The sequence below is a fragment of the Garra rufa genome, chromosome 11, assembly GCF_049309525.1.
Source record: "Garra rufa chromosome 11, GarRuf1.0, whole genome shotgun sequence".
In the NCBI taxonomy this organism is placed as follows: domain Eukaryota; kingdom Metazoa; phylum Chordata; class Actinopteri; order Cypriniformes; family Cyprinidae; genus Garra; species Garra rufa.
Window position 1 is genome coordinate 8445126 of NC_133371.1, and position 8530 is coordinate 8453655.

Here is an 8530-nt window from a genome sequence, read left to right on the forward strand (position 1 = left end):
ATAGCATTGTCCACCGAAGCGTAATGAAGAGAGAATGGTTCGAGGGGAATGCATTCATTAACGCTTAGAATTTTGCTGGAATGAGGAGAAGACATGTCGAATATGAGACGTTTTTTGCCAGAGTATTTACGGGTAGCGACGCCGATAGAGTTAATCCTAAAAGGGGAAAAAGGAGGGGAGGCGAATGGACCGATGACATAGCCTTTATTGACTTCTTTCTCGAGCAGTGTAGAAACGACGTCGGGTTCGTTCATAGCTGATTGCAAATTTTTTGCTGAAAAGGATGAATTGAGTTGCGAGAGAATTCCCACTCGAAACCCCTGAGACAGGCCGGTGATAAGATAGTCGACGAAAGATGAATCGGGGTGAGAAGAGAGGTAGCTAGAGAGGTTTGGAATGTTGATAGGTGTGGACGGATGATTGCTCAGAATTTTTTCTGAAGAGGGGCTTTCTTTCTGGTTTGAGGTTTGTATCGGCGTGGGCAGACTGATTTCGGGTGTGGGTCTTTGCACAGGCTGCAAATATGAGCGAAACGACAATTATTAAATGAACACACAGCTTCGTTAAACATATTGCAAATGGGATAGTCATTAATAGTTTCAGCGGGGCGTCCTCTGCTGGAGGAGCTGCGTCTTACATTTTCAGTACCGCGGACAGCGGCCTGATCGCGGCTAGCAAAAGCTTTCGGGCAGAAGGCAGCTGAGTGTCCGTGGGCACTGCATATAGAACACGATAAACTTCTTTGGCCGCCGAAGTGGCGAACTAGCAATTCCGTATCCGTGATGGACCAGTCGAGTCTTGAATTGTAGAGTGTAATGTAAGACGCGGATTTAGCAGAAAGGGATTTATGATATTCGTAGAATAAGGTGCCCCCGTACCTTTGGTTGAAGTCTGCCATCATGGATAGATAGAGGTCTAACTCTTCCCTCCTATCTGGGAAAACTTGGCATAGTGTGTCCCTGTAGATGCTAAATGCGATAACGAACTCACCGAACGAAAGGTTCCGTTGCAAGCGTGGGTCGGAAGTTTTGAGGAGCACTGCCACGTCACCACATTCCACCATTTTCCTGTCAGCGGCGGGCGATGGGAGAAGTAGAGAAGCCAGGTTGATGTCCTTGCCTTGGATAATATTTGACCTCAGATGTGGGGAGACTGTAGCGGCAGCGGGAGGAACGAAACGCCTACCGAAGGCTTGAGCTGGTGTAGATGAGGAGAGATTAAAGCTGGGAGAAGCCGGTGGAGCTGGGACGTTTTGGAGTGGCAGCTGGACCCTGAGAAGAGGAGCGGGCAGAGAGGTCGATGTAGAAGGTACGCTAGCTGAAATATTACCAGAGAAGGAGGGCCGTGATGTAGCGGGAACTGGGCTGCGGTCAAGGTTGACGAAAGAGTTTTCGAAGTCCGTCATCTTGGACTGTAATCCTTTAACTGTTTGGGATAAGTTTTGAACTGCAGATAGGAGCAGCAGATTAGTGTCAGGTAGATCGGCGACTTGAGGAGGAGATAAATCTTGCTCCGGTAGTGAAGTTCTTTTAGCTGAACGAGGTGTGGATTTCGCGGATCTTTTCCTGCTGGCTTTTTTCGGTTGAGCAGTGGTTGAGGCGGTGTCGGGATGTGGAGAAGTAGATGGAGGTGGATTGCCCAATGTATTCTGGGCCAAGAGCAGGAGATCTTCTCTAGAAATTCCTTCGCTAGCGGGGATGCCGGCGTCCTCGAGGGCGTTTAGTATGAATTCAGAAGAGCAGCTCGCCCATGGAGAGGTGCGGCATTGAATTCGGGTACTCCGGCGTGTAGCAGAAGGGGATGGCTGAACGAATTCATCTGAATCTGAATAGTCACAAATGGATTGGTTGTCTTGAGACATGTTTGGTCGGCTTACTGGCGCTAGCAGTTGAGTTACTGGAGCGACAGCATCTGCGAACACAGACATGTGTAAGCGCTACCCTTTTTAAGCTACAGTAAATTATATGATTGGATAGATGAGGAGGTAATTAGTGACGCGAACAATTGAGTCTTCCTGGCAGAACTTGCGCTAGCTTCATTTCTACCAGAAAGACTCGGGAGAATTTATACTGTGACAATGACATTTATTTATATAGGAGCTCAGCAAGCAATCAGGTTCTTTGGCGTAGGCCCCGTTCGTAACTCGCATTCCGAGGGTACGGAAACAGCGAGTCCCGCCTGAAGACGAAGGCGGGGGCGCCGCTAACCCCCAAAAATAGGTGGACTTAAGGATCCACCAGAACGGGGCCCACCCCCAAAGGACGGTTTTAAAATTACCTTACGGTCGTGAATCCTGGGGTTCCTGGCTTAGATGGAGAAAGAAAGAGAAACAAATTAGATTTAGATGAGTGCCATTCATGGTTAACTTAAATGAACCACTAGCTGTTTTTTTTTTTTTTTTTTGAAAATGACATATGCTCCTGGTATCCTTGATTGCGACGTGAAACAGGGCCATCCTTTGATAGAACGCATGGACCCCGCCCGGGCATCTTTTGATAGAACACATGGGCCACAGGCCATCTTTTGATAGAACGCTTGGGCCACAGGCCATCTTTTGATAGAACACATGGGCCACAGGCCATCTTTTGATAGAACACATGGGCCACAGGCCATCTTTTGATAGAACGCTTGGGCCACAGGCCATCTTTTGATAGAACGCATGGGCCACAGGCCATCTTTTGATAGAACACATGGGCCACAGGCCATCTTTTGATAGAACGCTTGGGCCACAGGCCATCTTTTGATAGAACACATGGGCCACAGGCCATCTTTTGATAGAACACATGGGCCACAGGCCATCTTTTGATAGAACACGTGGGCCACAGGCCATCTTTTGATAGAACGCTTGGGCCACAGGCCATCTTTTGATAGAACACATGGGCCACAGGCCATCTTTTGATAGAACACATGGGCCACAGGCCATCTTTTGATAGAACACGTGGGCCACAGGCCATCTTTTGATAGAACGCTTGGGCCACAGGCCATCTTTTGATAGAACACATGGGCCACAGGCCATCTTTTGATAGAACACATGGGCCACAGGCCATCTTTTGATAGAACACATGGGCCACAGGCCATCTTTTGATAGAACGCATGATTGAATACACAGCCCTCTTTTGGTAGAACGCATAATTGAATACGCAGGCCATCTTTTGGTAGAACGCATGAATAAATACACAGGCCAGCTTTGGATAGAACGCATGATTGAATACACAGGCCATCTTTTGGTAGAACGCATGAATAAATACACAGGCCATCTTTGGATAGAACGCATGATTGAATACACAGGCCGTCTTCTGATAGACGCATGGGCCACGGGCCGTCTTGATAGCTTTGGTATTTATAATTACGATAGCGCATGAAGGCAGCATAAGCTGCAGCCACTTGAACCTATAGCGTGTACAGCTGTTTGACAGACGTATAACCCGCAGGCCATCTTGCTTTAGTAGCTAGCCATGCAATTCGTGAAAGTGCCAACCGCTTTGGCAAAACACCACCACCAGTAGAAAAAAATAGGATTTACCTAGATCGAGGCTGGAGAGCTTGCTGGGCTTCGAGGATGGAGGTACGGGAGCGATGGCATCGGTGAGCACCGCGGGTTCGTGTCGGCGCTCGGCCGCTCGGCTCTCTCCGGCTCGGATTGGCGCGTGTAGCGCGAGCGCGCTGGCGATTAGAGCCTCATGCCGCCGCTTGAGCAGCTCGAGCTCACAGATTCACCAGACTGGGCTCTAGCCGCTGCTTCTGTCTACCGCCGCCAGCGAGACGACGGTACATTGTTACGACTCCTGCACCGCAAACACATCCGCAGAGGAGGAGAACCGCACGGTTCGCGTTAAACTATGCCGACAGTCGTTTTTAATGAAGTAACCATGGTGTCCGTGATAAATCCTGTCAGTTTGAGAGAGTTAACAGCTCCGCTCCTTGCAACTGCGGCTGGAATCCAGTTTCACGTCTGTGTGCTGGAGCAACAGCATCTGCGAACTCAGACATGTGTAAGCGCTACCCTTTTTAAGCTACAGTAAATGATATGATTGGATAGATGAGGAGGTAATTAGTGACGCGAACAATTGAGTCTTCCTGGCAGAACTTGCGCTAGCTTCATTTCTCCAGAACCCGTCTGCCTGCAGGGTAATGGGACACAATTAGAGAGATGTAGTCATGAACCTTCAGTGGTGGGTTAGATAGGCGCTCTGTGGCATGTGTTATGGAGCTGTGGTCTACCACCTTTTAGAGACTTTAATTCATTGCACAAATGCATTATTTGGAGGTACATCTGGACAGTTGGACAGAAAATAATATTCTCCAAAGTTTTGCAAACTGTAATGGTAGGGAAGTCTCTTTTTTCTTGCCATAGTTACAGTTATATTTTTCATTTAGGCATTTTGTTTGTTTGCTATTGCTTATACTTGTACTAAATGTTTTTTTTTCCGTTTTTTCTTTTTTTTAACTTTCAACTGCTTGTCATTACTGCACTGTATAAACAGTATCAGCTGATGAGTCAGAAACACTCATGACATACTTTAAAATGCCACACACAGACCTCAACAATGGCAAGAATCAACCGGTCGTTGTACGTAAAGAAACAAATGCATCCTGGTAGCATTAGACCAAAGAGGGATCCCAAAGTGTTACTAAATGTGACATCAAATTCAACAAATTATTTTTAGAATGACGTGAAAAATCATTTTCCAGGGTGGAAAAAATATTATAGAGACAGCACTCACAAAGATTAATTTCTAGAACACTGAATATTTTAGAAGCAGACCATGTTTTAGATTCTGAGGAAAGGAAGAAATAAAACAAAAAACCTAGCTGTAGTTTTAAAATTTCCTGATATTTGTAGGTTTTTATGACCATGGAAAATCTGTAAATAACTAGCTCAATAAATGTGTGCTTTTAATTTATTATTTGACTTTCAGTGATCTAAATTGATTGAAATATGATACATTTTTAATTATTAAATATATAGATATATGAAAGATATACAATTGAGGCCTCAGTACAACAAAAACACAATAAACTAATATTAACAGCCAATATTATTCAGTTACAAGCACTTTTCTATTACTATCCAAAGAGGTGAACGTAATGACAGAAGGATTGTGCATTTAACCTGAGTTAGAGTCTTCTGGAAATTCTGAGAGGGAATGGTGTTGGAAAAAAAAAGAAAAAAAAAAGATTATGAAATGAAGATGATCTGCTAAGCGTTGTTAGCTTGATGAATACAGCTTCCGTTTCAGGAAAGATTGCACAACACATTTTATCTGTCTAATTTACTACTTGTATTCATTTCAGGTGCTTCCTCAGCTGTAAGTTACTTTGGATAAAAGTGTCTGCCAAACGGATAAACGTACATGTAAATGCCTGTGAAAAGGTACTAACTGTTCGTGAGATAATATCAGTGACAACCAAAAAAAGGCGGTTCAGAAAAGCTGTGATAAACATGCTGTATATGGTGAGCCAGCAAAACACAGAGCGAGACTTTCTGTTGAAAATGTCATTTCATAACTTTCCATGGTTAAAGTGTGGCCCGAAGCTGAGGAAACTGGCACATTTTTCAGAATGAATTCATTTGTTTTGACATGAGCTTGTTTACGCTGTAATTAATATGTAAACGGCATTTGATAAAATTGTGGGATGACATACCGGAGCGTGTTGTTATTGAATTTAGCACCACCATCTGTTTTACCTAACGAGGGAAGCAGGCAAAGACAGAGGTGAATGAAGAAAGAGAGAGAGACAGAGAGAGAACCCCCCCCCCCCCCCCCCCCCCCCACTGCAGTTTTCTGTTCATTTGCATCTCGTGCCAAAAGAAAAAGCAGAGCTGCAGGAATACAGTATCTCACATTCATTCATACAGCCTGATGGCAATGCGTCAGACGACCTCATACATGGCTTTCATCCACTGTCTTATGTCTAAGTGCACCTTACTTACAGCCCACATTTAATGTTTCCAGCACAAACATATCTATTTTTAATAACTACCACCATGTAATGGCCCCTCAGATCACAGTCTCTGATGCTCAGTGATTCATATGTGAGCATCTATAATACTCAGGCATATATATATATATATATATATATATATATATATATATATATATATATATATATATGGATTGCATATTCAGATTTGGTTGAGTGAACTGTAAAAATGTAATTTAGTGAGATGGCAATTTTCTATTATTATAGGCATGTCTAACATTTTACTGAAAGTGTATTGCAAATTAAGCACTTTTTTTAAATCAGGTTACAAATCCTACAGTGTCTGCCATAATACAGTGACCACATAATATTAAAGACAATAATCATAGCCACAAAATATATGAGACACAGTAAAAAGGAAGGTAGCAATTGTATTTGCTTAACAATGTTCTTATAAGCCAGTTTGCCTAAAATTAATTTAATTCTGTGTTGTAAGTGAGCAATGTCTCTCCAAGGAGTCCTGTGGTTTGATTCATTACAGGGTTTGTTCAGTCTCTCAGCAAAATTTCTCAATCCTTTTCACCCACGGGTTTTATCATCCAAAGTAGAATGTGTGTGTTCCTGCATCCCATCTCTCTCTCTCTCTCTCTCTCTCTCTCTCTCTCTCTCTCTGTGTGTGTGTGTGGCGTAGGGTAAGCCCTGCAGCGCCACTATAATTGCTCTAATCAAAGGTCTTAATCAGTCATTTGTGTCCTTTCTACTGTCTGCTATAACAGCTGCTGTTGCGGCTGGGAGAGGGTGACCTCCACTCAGGACCGGATACTGTAATGTATAACACATCCTTCTACAGTATGTGTGGTGCTTCTATCTAGTGACTGTCATCAGCCCAGTGTAGAAGGTTAAAGGAAAAAAGCATTCACAGCGCAGTTGACTTCTATAAAGTGACACATTTGTAAATGAAAAATATGCACTTTACGCAGCAGGATTTGATTGTATCCATTTTAACAAAGCCTTTAAGGACTAAAAAGTCTGTTTCACAAAGTCAGATTTTTATTGAAACTGTTTTTTTGTGAAGCCGACACAGTTAGATTTGGTGGTATTGCAGTAATTTGTCTGTATTCATGTGAACCCACTGAAATTGTTCTGGTGCTCTAAACTGTGTTTATATCATGGATACTGAGTCCAATTTTTATGTCGTACCCACATTATTTAGTTCTGTCATCTGTAAGTTACTTGGTATCTTTTACACTCTTAAAAATAAAGGTTCTTTATTGGCATCAATGGTTGTATAAAGAACTTTGAACATCCATGGAACCTTTCAAATGCAGAAAATGTTCTTTATAGTCAAAAACGGTTCTTTAGATTTTTAAAATGTTCTTCAGGGTTCTTTTTGGAACTGTTCACTGAAAGGCTTTTTTTGGGGAACCAAAAATGGTTATTTTATGGCACCACTCCAAAACCCTTTAATTTTAATAGTGTAGTTTCACAGTTGTTGGATGTCTCACAAATACATAAATAGCCTTTTTGCGAATAACTCAGGATAATTTGCGTTATGTCATCTGCCCTTTCCTTAAGACGCCCTCTCTCCAGTGCAGCACTGGATGATTTCCATGCAAGTAGGCTACGTTGTATTCTGTAACATTGCTCGTCCTAATACTGTGTTTGTACTGTGGGCCATTGTGCATCTATACGTCAGAAATTGTGGTTGTTTTCTTTCTTTCTTTTTTTTTTTTCTCAAGAAGAAAAGTGAACAGCGGGGTGGTTGGAGTCAGTGTGTCTGCCTCAAGTTTTTTAGGCCAGACATAACTAGTGTTTACAAGGCTCAGTGGCTCTTTGCTGTTAAATGATTGGTATGTGTATGTGTGTATGTGTCGGTAAAAGATGGAGGGGGAATATATAATGTCTTTGCTGTCTCTCTCAATCTCTCATTTCATAGTAATGGTTTACTAGCCAAAAGAATGCTCTTTCCGTGTTTAATTATAGGTTAACCTTGCTGTCACCCATATGAAAAGCCATTAATGGAGGGATTCAGTTATAAAGACCTATCAGAAGTTATTCCCCATGAGCAGGACAGGACTTATGTTTGCAGAGAAAGACAGAGTACTTCACTCCAGACTTTTAATGGCTTGTTCTCTGTGTATGTTGGTTAGCCTCACTATGGAGTGTGGCTTTGGAGTCATGCAAGCCGTGTAAGTTCTGATACCGTCTCTGCTCTTTAATGGCTCTCATGTGCTCTGTTTGGGTCACAAACCCAGATGGGGTCATTGAGGAGGCAGGCTTTACTGGGAGCACAATAGTGCACGCAAAAAACCTGACCGCAAATCGGGACATTTACATGTGGTATGAAGTATGAAAAATGCAACTGTTTGCACGCCCTCAGAATTGCAAAACAACTCACTTCTCTTTGTCTTGTTGAGCGCTGAGAATTCTCAAAAAAAAAAAAAAAAAATGTCCAGATGACCACTTATCTAGCACTTCATAGCATTAAACATTTGTGATTCTTATTTTTTTTTCATTCAGCATAGTAAGCTTAATATTTCTTTTGATAAATGTTTTGAGGAATCTGCGAAAGGAAACTTTCAAAGTTGAATTTTGTCTTGGCAAA